The sequence below is a fragment of the Hemicordylus capensis genome, chromosome 3 (assembly GCF_027244095.1).
Source record: "Hemicordylus capensis ecotype Gifberg chromosome 3, rHemCap1.1.pri, whole genome shotgun sequence".
NCBI classification, from domain to species: Eukaryota; Metazoa; Chordata; class Lepidosauria; order Squamata; family Cordylidae; genus Hemicordylus; species Hemicordylus capensis.
In genome coordinates this window covers 171,147,030-171,159,592 of record NC_069659.1, presented here as the reverse complement: position 1 = coordinate 171,159,592, position 12,563 = coordinate 171,147,030, and the positions used below count along the sequence as shown (strand labels likewise).

Here is a 12,563-nt window from a genome sequence, read left to right as displayed (position 1 = left end):
GGGCCGATCCCAACGGCACCACAGCAGCAAACCCCCCTTATGAAGCCTCCCCTCAAAACGGGGTTAGGACAGTGAGCACTCTCCTTACTCCATTTTGCTGCTTGTGTGTCAGCCACAGGTGCTTGCAGCCACAGCTGGCAGACTTGGGGCATGGAGGGGGGATCTCCATAATGCACCATGCAGTTGCACAGTGCATTATTGGAGCTCTGTGGGGTAGCGCAGGGCACTGCATCATGGAATGATTGTCTGCGGAGACGTAAGTGCTTTCGGGCTTCCTCCCCGCAAACCCTTTCTCACTGCCTATGAGAAAGGGCTCAAAGTATTATACACAAAGGGCCTGATCCAGATATAGTAATACAAATGCCATTCCTAATGCAGTGAGGATACACCACCTCAGCCATACTGAATAAGGATGGAAATTCCACCCATCCCCAGTTCCAACAGTATGGTATGAATGGAGACCGCACTGGATATGTTAAGGGAAACCATGTTCAGAACCTGCAAGTTGCAACCATGTCCATACTTCCCTTGCTGGAGTAGGGCGTGCAACCAGGTAAAACACACCATTAATTTTCTTCCTTAGATGTAACATTTCAAAAAAGCTTTAGGTTAAGTGTAGTGACTTCCAATGTTTTACTCTCAGACCCAAACAGTACTGGATATTATGGATTTCATTGATGCTCTCTGTTTTCTATTATCATACAAATATTCCCAATACATTGCATGCTAAATATTTCGCTGTGGCTGCAGGTGGCAGGAAGTGTTTGCACTTATGAATGTATGTCCATGATAACACACTATACACATAAAACTAGAATGTAAGGAAGAAAGAGTTAGCCTTGTCCAGGAGTAAGTTCTAATGAACTCAGTGGGATTTATATCTGAATAAACCCCTTAGGATTGGGCTGCCAGTGCAAGAACTTTGGCGAGGGAAGTGGCATTCAAATGCACAGCCCACATTATGAAGTGGCACAGTGACAGTCCTGGAAAAGGTTGACCGCATGCCTCTGCCAATTGTGTAAATTCACTAATTGATCAAAAGTCACTTGGAGCACAGCCTACTGTCTTTTGAATCAACATTGAATCTATGAACAGATGTCTTCAAAATCCAGAAATAGTGTGTTGCACTGATTTGAGAGTAGAAGGTTTTTCTTTCTTTTTATTTTGTTCTTTGTTTTTCTGTGAAAAAAGATTACGTTTTTAGTTCACAAAGTTTTATTGACTAATCTCATCATTATCTTTCAAATGCAAATTTGAGGTTTTAATTTAGAAGTTGTGCTATCTTTTAATTGCATCAGTTTTAGTGGAGAATTAGTATTACTATGTAATCTCTATAATCTCTATAATTATGGAGATTTCTGCAGTGGGAATCATGGAGCTTCAGATATACTGTATCTGGATTTCTCCATTTACTTTTACATACACTTAACAACTCCAGGTACTGTATGCAATGTAACAGTGTGTGAAAAGAAGAGTAACTGAAAATTAACTAAATGCTGCATATATTCCTGAACAACTTTTCCAATAATACTGAATTTAGGTGGGCATGTGGTTCTACATCATATACATATTACTGAGAAAGTTCCATTTAAAAAGCATCCTTGAAATGTGTTAAAAAGTCATCTGCACATTATAGCTGCATTCACACAGCAATCCAGGTTAAAGAATTGACCAGGATAACTAAGCCCTGCAAAGCTGATTGATAGAACCCAGAATTTCCAGGCAATCCTCTGTTCAAACCTCAACCCACATTTAACCAGGGTAGGTAACCAGGATCTAATCCTGAAGGACTCCAATATGCTTGTTAATTTTTTATAAGAATCCCTGTGATTGTGTGAATGCAGCCTATGTTGCACATACAATAGTACTCTTGCTTTCTGTACCCTGCATTTCAAAGGGCCTGTACCAGGTTCACATTAAAAATGAACACATGTATTGTCATTCACACAAAAACAAAAACATATGCATGTGTAAAGGCAGCTGTACCCATGTGCAACATAATAAGGGTGTGCACATGACTGGAGGTGATGTAGGTGGGCGGGCAGAGGGAAAGGCTGTGCTAAACTTACCTTTCCTTCCCCCAGATAATCCTGCAAGGGTGATGGGAAGTTCAGACCAAGCTTCCACATGATCCATGCTGCTGCATGCAGCGCAGATCTCTGGAGGCCAGGACAATGTGTCCCAGCCTCCATATATCCAGCAATGCACTGCACAATGAGCATGGTGCATTGGGGGATACTCCCATGGAATGGGTGCTCCGGGTGCCTATCTCTGCGTCCGCTCAGGCTGCAATCAGTCAGAGTGGTCACATGACCTTGGGACCAGGGTTAAGGGTGTCTTTGTGCCCTTAAGCTCGGTAAAAGGACGGCTCCAAAAGGGGTTAGGCACCACAGTAGATCTCGGATCTTCTTCTATCCTTGTGCTGCACATGAGCAGACAAACACAAGCTGGGCTGCCCTCGGTTGGGTTAGGTTGCACATGAGAACAGCCTTACTGTCTGAATAGGGCTATCCTGTATTTGAATAGAAAATAATCAATAACAACAACTGGTTTCTATTTAAATAAACAAGGCAGTCCCTCTAGGCAGGAGCCCATATGAGCTTTGTCCACATAGTCTCCCACACCAATTAAACAATATCACTGGATCAAGGCATTCGACTTGAGCCCAGCCCAGTTTTCGCTGCGCATGAGAACTGCCAGAAGCCACACGGCTCCTGGCACCATCTCGGTGGCAAGCCCGCCTAAATCCCCTCCCCCTTAAATGAAGTTAATGGATTGAGCGTTCCGTTAACCCATTTTCCTGCTTGTGTGTCTGCCACAGCTGCTTGCAGCCACACCAAGCACACTTGGGGAGGGGGGATTGCAGGAATGCATCGCACACTTGCGTGGTGCATTAATGGGGCTCCGCGGGTGGGGCGCCGCATGGCAGCACTTCCCTTCACCTGACCCCTGGAGCTGCTGGGCGAGCCACTGCTGGGCACGGGAGCTCCAGAGCCAAGCCACGGCCCACCTGAGGAGGGGTGCATGATCATCTGCGGGGAGAGTGGGTCAAGCCCGCTCTCCGCACAGGACCCCTTTTGGCTCTGCACACTGATCAGGTGTAGAGCCTTGATGTATGTTACCACACCAAGAGTGCCTCTGGGCATGTGGCCTGTCTTTCTCCCATATAAGTTAGTGTTTGTTATTTGCCCCTATGGCAGAAACTATAGCATTGCATTTAGTGAACATTATTACGTTCCTTCATGACTGACCCTGGGAGGTATCCTATAATGTGCACAGAGGACATAGACAGGCAAAAGAGTTATAGGCTCTCCTTTGCACACCAACAATATTAGAGCATTTGCTATTGTCAAATAATAATCTTAGTAGGGAAATTACAGCAGTAATCTGAAGAGATGTTAGAAAATTAATGAAAACATCACTTCATAAATTTTGTCATAGGTATGCATTTCATTTTGGGTTCTCCTTAATTTGAAGAAATCTCTGAATTCCATTCTTCTCTTAAAACAAGCAATTTCTTTCAGCTCTAAGTAAGCGAGTGACTATTTTCCTACCATGGATTGACAGAGACTGACAAAATAATGATGAAATTACTGCTTCTTGCTATTTTGGAACTAACATTAACCAAGTTCTTATATGCTACAGAATAGACATTTTCAGAACAAAGAGGGAAAGAGTAACTCTCTTTGGTGTTATGTCTCTTAGCATAGGAAATTGTGGTGCTTAACCGCTTAAAATACTTTTTTTGGCTCAACAGACACATATTATGGGGAAATATGTGCAGGCCATCAAATTGTGTGCCTCCACTCCCTTACCTGTATCTTCCCAGTAGCACACGTGTAAGCGACATCATTGCACTCGTGTTGTGCACCACTCTGCTACTACTACTGCTATTATGAATATTTATATACCACTCTTCAACCAAAGTCTACACAGTGGTCTACACAGAACAATAAATAATACATACATCAGATGGTCCCCTGTCGCCAAAGGGCTCACAATCTAAAAAGAAACATAAGGCAAATACCAGCAACAGCCACTGGAGAGATACTGTGCTGGCTGTTGCTTGCAGGGGGCTAATACACATGCAGTGCAGAGGAGAGCTGGTCTTGTGGTTGCAAGCAGGACTTGTCCCCTTAGCTAAGCAGGGTCTGTCCTGGTTGCATATGAATGGGAGACTTGATGTGTGAGCACTTAAAGATATTCCCCTCAGGGGATGGAACTGCTCTGGGAAGAGCAAAAGGTTCCAAGTTCCCACCCTGGCATCTCCAAGATAGGGCTGAGAGAGATTCTCGCCTACAACCTTGGAGAAGTTGCTGCCAGTCTGTATAGACAATACTGAGCTCGATAGACCAATGGTCTGACTCAGTAGATGGCAATTTCCTATGTTCCTAAGATGGTCCCCTGTCGCCAAAGGGCTCACAATCTAAAAAGAAACATATGGCAAATACCAGCAACATCTACTGGAGGAAGCTACTGGCTGCTGCTTGCAGGGGCTAATACACATACAGTGCAGCATATTTACTCAGAAGGAAGGTCCCATTCTGTTCAATTAACTATACTCCCAAGTAAGTGTGCATAAGATGGCAGATTCATGCCATGATTTTCCATCATGGTTTTTTCTGTCTTTTTCAAAATACACATTACTGAGGGCTCACATATCCCACCATGGCATGTCCTTAAGGTACTATGTTCCCCATAACTTGTGACCCACCAAGCCAAACACAGTCAAACTGTGATGTGTAGCAGAACTTGACAAACCTCTTGTTTTGACTGCCCACTTGGAACTGCACAAGCAAGGGGGCTGTCAATCATTTGACTAGCCACCTTCCATAGCTGGTAGGCTATAACTTACTTAGTGAGCTCTTTCTCATGACAGTGAGAAAGGGCTACAGGGTTTGCAGGGAGGAAGCCCTAAAGAGCTTACCTGCTTGCAAATGACCATTCCATTGGGATCTCTGAGGGTCGGGGTGCCAGGACACATCACCCTGCGTTGCCCTGCCTCCCCCCCCCCGAGTTCCAATAATTCACCGTACAAGTGTGCAGTGCAATATGGGGATTCCCCCTCCCTGAGTCTGCTAGCCATGGCTGCAACAGCTGCAGCTGACAGACAATTTTAAAAATGAGGTTAAGGGAGTGCTCACTCCCTTAACCTCATTTTAAAGGGAGGCTTCATAGGCGGGTTTGGCGTTCTGGTGCCACCGGGATCAGCCCAATCCCGGCGGTACACACGAACGTGCAAAACCGGGCTGGACTCCCTTAGTCCAGTTCTGCTTGTATATGTGAATAGCCTCATCGAGTCACAGATTATGCAGGCCTGACTTTTAGACCGCAGTGCAACGGCTCATCACAGATTTCCAAATGCCTGCTGAAATTTAAACAATTAAAGGTTAGTCAAAGACAAAATGTTTTGAAAAGAAATCATTCCATGATAGTACATTTATCTACTAATTGCCTGAGGATAAATTAACAGAAAGCTGTTTTTTTGTTGGTTCCTGTTATCTGACTGGGAGTTGTTTGTTCTGGTAATAATCAATTTGTGCATCAGGTTGCTTAAAGATTAGACATCATTAGAGATGCTTCATACTATGTGTGATAGTATTAAAGCAACTTTTCCACCACAGTATGACACGTGCTCACAGATGCGTGAATGTATGCTAAAGCTGTGCATAAAAACTCTTCATTGGATCTGATCCAATTCCAGTTGGAGTGCATTGGCTGACAGATGCACGTGGCCAGCCCACATCAAGAGACTGAGAATACGACCATTCCTTTGGCAAAAGTGGACTGGTGTCAATTTAAAATTCTTTTCCTGGTGGCTTTTACTGTAAGTGTGTGTTTAAGTGGTGGGGTAGAGAACCCTGGGTCTAGCTAAAATAGAAAATAAAAATAGTGGTTTTTTTCCTTCTGGTTTTCCTACCACGTGTGTTTCTATGGAGGCTGGCATGAACTCTGGATTATTATTTTTTGCTGCTTTTAAATTGGACTGTAGGTTTTGTTTTTTACTTCTGTCTTTGCTTTGTTCTTATATATTCACATATTGCTTTTCATTTTTAAAAAAAAAATGGTTCTCAGGCAGTTTACATAGCAAAATGAATGAGAAAATAGTTCCCTGCCTCAAAATGGCTCACAGCTATAGTCCTAGTCAGAAATTATGTTGTACCTGCATTCAGATGTCTGTACATTCATACACATTTTGGGTGAATGGCTGTACTTGGGTTTATTTTAAAAGTGAGCCTGGGAACAGACCTTCTGTAATGCAGGATGCAGATAGTAAATGTACTGCTGTACCTGCATTCAACATAACATATATAAATCACTTTACCTGCATACAAATCTGTACCTGTGTACACTGTATAAAACTGTACAAATGTTAAACTATGAGCCGGGTTTCACGATCAGTGAGACCCGGTTTTGGAGGGTGCATGGAGAGAGAGAGAGAGAGAGAGCTCAGCCTGCTCTCCCCACACACGAGCAGGGAGGGAGCCCTGGGCGGCCGGATTAGCCACCCACATGATTGCTGGCTCCATGACAGAGCCAGCGGGGGCTGGGGAGCTCGGGGGCCACATGGCCCCCGGAAGCTCCAGTATGCCCTGTGCAAGTGTACAGGACATACTGAAGAGACCCCCCCAGAGCTGAAAGGTGGCTTTTCGCCTCCCCTCGGGGGTCTACTCATGAGTAACTGCGCCGCGGAGCCGCGGCTACTCCCAATCGGGAAGCCTGGGTTTGCGGAGCGCTCACTCTGCAAACTTGGGTTTAAGGGAGGGCTACAAAAGTGGGCTAGCCACTTGAAAGCCACCGGGCTCTCCTGCGAGCACGGTGGATTACACAAGCAGCAAAAATCAGGCTAGGCTCTCCTAGCCCGATTTTTGCTGCTCGTGAAAATAGCTCCACTATAAGGTTCTACACATGATCATGAGAAGGTTGGGGAGGGTGGGGGGGGAGGCAGGGATGAATCTATCCTCCCCCCAGATGATCAAAAATCTCCTCTTGAGCATGCTAGCACACACCCACACAAGCAGCACGGATCACTGGAGACCAATGAGTTGGATGCTCTAGGCACCCAACTCTGGCCACTTTCGGACATACCTCTTAACTGTAGTAGCAACGGAAACACAGTTACTCTCTGGCTATGTTTGATTCCCCCAGCGTGTTCCCAGGTGATGAGGAGACTGAGAGACTGCAAAGGGGTGGGACTGGCTGTGCAGGCTTTCTACGGCACAGGAAGGAAAGCTGCGGAAGCCAATGACATTTCAGCAGAGGGAGGAGCTTCCTCTCCTAACTCTGGTTTTGGCAGCTTCGAAGAATTCAGACATCACTCTCCAGCCTCTGGACCCTAGATTTGCTAAGTGTATCTTGAATTTAACCAAGCTTTCATCTGCAGGTTGGGGGGCAGAATTGGATCTGTGATTGGGTCCTGCAACCATGGTTTCAATAATTTGGACATCATGCTGGGGCAACCTGAGTTTAGTTGACCTCTGGTTTCCCGTGATGCAGCCTGAGCACACACACTACCCCATACCTGGGGTAAAAGGTACCCTCTCACCCTTTAACCAGATTAAAGCCCAGGTTAAAAACTTGGGCTTGTGGGGCACGCAGAACCTGGATCTGTCCTGATCTGCTTCACATGGGCAGCCAAACTTAGGCACAGCTGCCAAAGCCTGAGTTTGGCTGCTCATTTGAACAGTCTCAATGTGTGGCCTCTGTCTCTGGAGTGAATGGAGAATTCTAGATTGTTAGTTGGTTCTAAAGTGGTTTTACCTCTCCCCTGTCTCTCAGGCCTCAGCTCATGTGTTTCTACGGATTTGGAGTGAATCCTAGACAGTTTGCTGGTTTTAATCTTGACTGTAGTTCTTTCCCCCACCCTTGTATCTTTGTTTTAATATTATCTTTATTAATGTACTTAATAACAACAAAATGTACTCAAAGCAGTTTACATAGCAAGAGATATAAGCAAGCAGTAGTTGTCCCAAAATGGCTGTCTCCATAAGATATTATGGCTTTTAAAAATCTTGCTCTAGGCTTATAACAGCTCATACATATATTATTTCTATAATAGGGCCTTTCATGTGATCATATGAGGGTGGTTTGGGGTGGGGTAAAGAGCTCCTACCTGGTCTCCATAGATGAGCAGATTGCTGTTTGGGTCTGCAATCACAGCCCTCAGACGATTCAGTCAGCTGCAGTCTCCATTTTTTAAACTGAGAGCTGGGACCTCTGAGGATCAAAAGAGCTACACCAACAGTGGTCCCTCTATTTATTTTTTCATTTTGTGCAGAATGAGTTTTGTTCTGGGTGGCAGAATCAAGGCAGTGTGTGCACACATCCATTCAGAGTGGGGCCTTCCTGTTACAATCTGAGCGGGATCTAAAATTAACTGAGCTGACATTTAAAAATTTTTACCCTTAGAGAGTACACTGTACCCCAGCATGCATTGCACTACCAGGAGGTTTTACAGACAGGGCTTACCTCCCAAATCCACTCCTGATTGGTGTGTGCCAGGCCACATATTCGCTGGATTTAACCTGACCTTCCTGCAGACTATCAGGGACCAGGGCAGAAGGGGCTTTGTTTTTCTCCAAAGGGAGGCTGCAAATTCTGGCTTAGCCCGAGTTATGTTCAGGGTAAAAAAAATCCTCTATTTCCAGCAGCTTTTGAAAAAAACTCGGGGGTTCTGCTTTCTCCGAAGTTGTTGATGGAGGTGCTGATGGCTATGTGAAGGAAATGCTGATGGCTATTGGAATGGTCCATCTAATCCCTCGAATTAAAATGCCTTGAATCTGCTGAGAAGCAGATTCGCTCTTCAGAAACCTCGAGGCACAGAGCCATGTGTGAAAAACCTCCAGAAGACCGGGAACCCTCATTGTATCAATCTTCTTGGTTCTGGCCCCTCAGCTATGGAATGCCCTCCCAGAAGAACTTCGCCATGCTCCCTCCCTTAGGGTTTTGGGTTTTTAAAAAAAGATTGCAAAACCCACCTGTTTAGAGAAGCTTTTAAAATATTTTAATTATAAATTGATTGACATTTTATTGGGTTTTTATTTTTGTAATAGAGCAACGCACAATCTAGAATCCTTTGCTGCAATGCTTTAGAACAGCAATAACAAACCTAAATTCTCAGAAGCCACTGAGCTGATTCTCACGACACAAGCTACCTAGGTAGGAGAGAGCTAATCCAGATAGCTCATGTTGTCCGGGCCACCAGGAGGCCTCCCGTCCATCCCAGCAGCTCCAGAGTTGGGTAGCCCAGATCTGCTACCAGAGTACAAAGTAAGGTAGAGGGGAAACAGAGCTCATCCCACCTCACCTTGTGGCCATCTGAAGCACCACCAGAGATAAATGGCTGCTGGGCCTGGCAGCCTTAGAGTACAGCGTACAGTCAGCCAGGGAGAGGAGTGATGCTGCACTACTTGGGCTGGCTCTTCGCTATTAGTGGGGTGCATTGTGGGCTACGGGAGGACTTCCTCCTCACAATTCCACTTCATGAGTCTGCTGGCATGCTGTTCACGTGGACATGTGATTTGCAGAGACTCCAATGATCTGGAGGAAGGGAGGTAGGATCCTGCCTTTAAGAATGTGAATGAACTGTGCACTGGTTTGGTGCCGAATTGGTTCAGATGAGGTCTAAACTGATTCAGTGCCACAGGGAGGGCAGTGGGGTCTTTTTAAAAAAAGCAGAGCAGGCTTCCTGCTGTGGCTGTGCTTGTCCATCCATGTGCATGCTGGCACCACACACGGGTTTTTGGGCCAAGCCAAGCAAGCTCCATGTGGCGGTGGAGAGCAGGTAAAGGCCTGCTCTCTTTTTTAAAAAAGATGCCGCTCCCCACTCCCTCCTCCATGGTGCCAAACCAGCACGTGCACACCGCTACCTGCCTTCCCCCTATCCCACCCCACTTTGGTCTATCCCACCTCACTGTTGTTTAGAAAGTGGTCTGGAGACTGAAAGTGTATTTTGCGAGAGACTGACAGGTGAGGTGACCATAACAGATACCATGCCACCTAACAGTGATGAATTCACAGCTGTGAAACACATATACTCCTACACGGAGCCTAGTCCCACGATCACTAGAAAGCGGGCTAAGGGAGCCTAGCCCGCTTTCTAGTGATCGTCGGAACCACTGGGCTCATGGGTGAGCCTGGTGGTTCCATGGCGGCTAGCCCACCTAATCCCCCCTCCCCTTAAACAAGGTTAACGGAGTGAGCACTCCATTCACCTTGGGGTTTTTTATCATGTGCCACCACGGCGTGTAGTGACACATGAGTAGACCCCTGACTGGGAGGCTACAAGCAGCCTCTGGGTGTTGGGGTTTCCCCCAGAATGCCCCACGTGCGCAGGGCATCCTGGGACTTCTGGGGGCCAGGCGGCCCCCAATCCCTGCAGCCCCCACCAGTAAATGCGATGGAGCCGGTAATCGTGTGGGCAGCCAATCTGGACCAACTGCCCAGGGCTGCGAGACAGATCCTCTGCGGGGAGAGTGGGCTAAGCCCGCTCTTCCTGCTGAACCCTCCCAGGTTCTACACAAGACTCGTGTGTAGAGCCTCACAGAATTGTTTGCAAAAATAAATAAATGTGTTTTTATATCTTACATGCATGTAAGATACGAAATTGCATGAGAAGCCATTTGAGCCAAGGTTTCCTATGTAAAATTTGCTGTTGCTATTATACATTTATATATATATACATGTTGCTGTTATATATTGCTGTTATGTTGTAAACCGCCCAGAGACGTAAGTTTTGGGCGGTATAAAATGTTTTAATAAATAAATTATGTTATGTTATGTTATGTTATGTTATGTTATGTTATGTTATGTTATGTTATGTTATATATTGCTGGACTAGGACCGGGGAGACCCGAGTTCAAATCCCCATTCAGCCATGATACTTGCTGGGTGACTCTGGGCCAGTCACTTCTCTCTCAGCCTAACCTACTTCACAGGGTTGTTGTGAGGAGAAACTCAAGTATGTAGTACACCGCTCTGGGCTCCTTGGAGGAAGAGTGGGATATAAATGTAATAATAATAATTAATTTATTATTATTATTATTGTTGTTGTTGTTGTTGTTGTTGTATTTATATAATGTTATATATTTATACAATGTTATCAATGTACATATTGCATTATATACAACAAAGAAGAAACAAACCTAAAACAGATTCCTGCCCCACACAGCTTACAATCTTATGTTCTAACTTCTAACCCAGGAGAGAGAACAAACGAGGAGGAGGCACCAACATATGAATGTGAACAAATGAAATTACAATACTTACCTTTCAGTCTGGTTGTAGTGAGGACTCCGAGATTAAGCCAAATGTTTGTCAGGAAAGGAAAAATGAGAGGGAGGTTTTGAATCAATCTACTTCCCACTGGCCTCATTGGCTTGCAATTGTTTTTATTAGCCTTCCAGCTGCACTAGAAAGTGACTGTGTTTTTAGGTTAAGAAAACTGGATTGCTTTTTCCAAAGGTTTTTTTTTTTTTAATGCTGTTTAAAATATGAGGTGCAATGTTTCCTGTAATGTATGCACAGTGGGTCTATACAAATAATGGAAGTTTTGTCAGCTGATTGAATTAAGTAGCACTCTAAGAATACTTGAGTTATAGTGTAGCTAATGAGGAGCTGGATATTCGGTGCATGAGAAGGGCACAGGGCAACAGCAGAAAGTGCTAGTCTGCTTATATATGTCACTTTGGCAGTTTGAAGATAGTATCTTTGTAGTGGAGGGGGGGAGGGGGGGAAGTGCAGCATATGCTGTATTTATAGCAGATGCGGCTGTTTGGTAAGGGCGTTTTTGCTACCAGGCACTCAGATGGATGCACCGTTGCTATAAAGTAGCTGCCGCACACTAGAACCTAAGTTCAATTAGCATTAAAGCCTTGGCTCCAAGGTGCCTTATGGACAGAGAAATATGTTCAGCAAAAGCATTTTAAAATAAAGTAGTTTGGGGTGGCTAAATTAATATAAAAGCTGGATTTTAAAGGCAGCAGTTTTAAAAATGCCCTCAGTCCAAATAGCAGCTAGCAGGAAGGGAAAAGGGAGAAAGAAAGAAAATCAAAGGGATTTTTTTAAAAAAGAAAGAAAGATTTGGAGAGTGTCAGAAATGAATTGCATATACTAAAAGATATAAAAGGAGAGAAATGGAATGTCCCAGTTGACAAACATAAGAAAGCAAAGGGCTAATTGTAAACAAGACTATGCCACAATCAGACTAATTGCCAGAGGAAGAAAAAAACAAATCTAACTGGGAAGTTGGGGAAGCTTGCCAAGCACATCACATGCCAGGAACTGAGTGATTATGATGATCACCATTCAAGTCGTTTTCAAACAGGGCACAATAATGGGAAATAACACAAGCAAGTCACAAACTGTTCAAGCCCCATCAAGTGTCTTTAAGCCAGCAGAAATATAACTTGGAAAAGGAAAGTGCTGAGAAAACAGGATGTAATTACACGAAGCAACATCATCACTAGTGACTCAGAAAATTAAAAAAAAAATGTAAAAAAATATAAATGTAAAGGTTCTGCAAACAGAGGATCCATTGCAGTGGAAAGGAAAGCAAAAAATGT

At 44.7% G+C, this 12,563-nt stretch overlaps 1 long non-coding RNA gene across 1 annotated transcript in view; it reads right to left on the bottom strand.

Moving 5' to 3' along the window:
• LOC128351502 (uncharacterized) overlaps positions 1 to 11,355 on the bottom strand; it is a 117,998-nt gene extending 106,643 nt beyond the window's left edge. The window contains exon 1 of the long non-coding RNA XR_008319809.1: positions 11,269 to 11,355. This is a non-coding gene — a long non-coding RNA (uncharacterized LOC128351502). The remainder of the gene's footprint in view (positions 1 to 11,268) is intronic.
• Between the last annotated feature and the right edge of the window lie 1,208 nt (positions 11,356 to 12,563).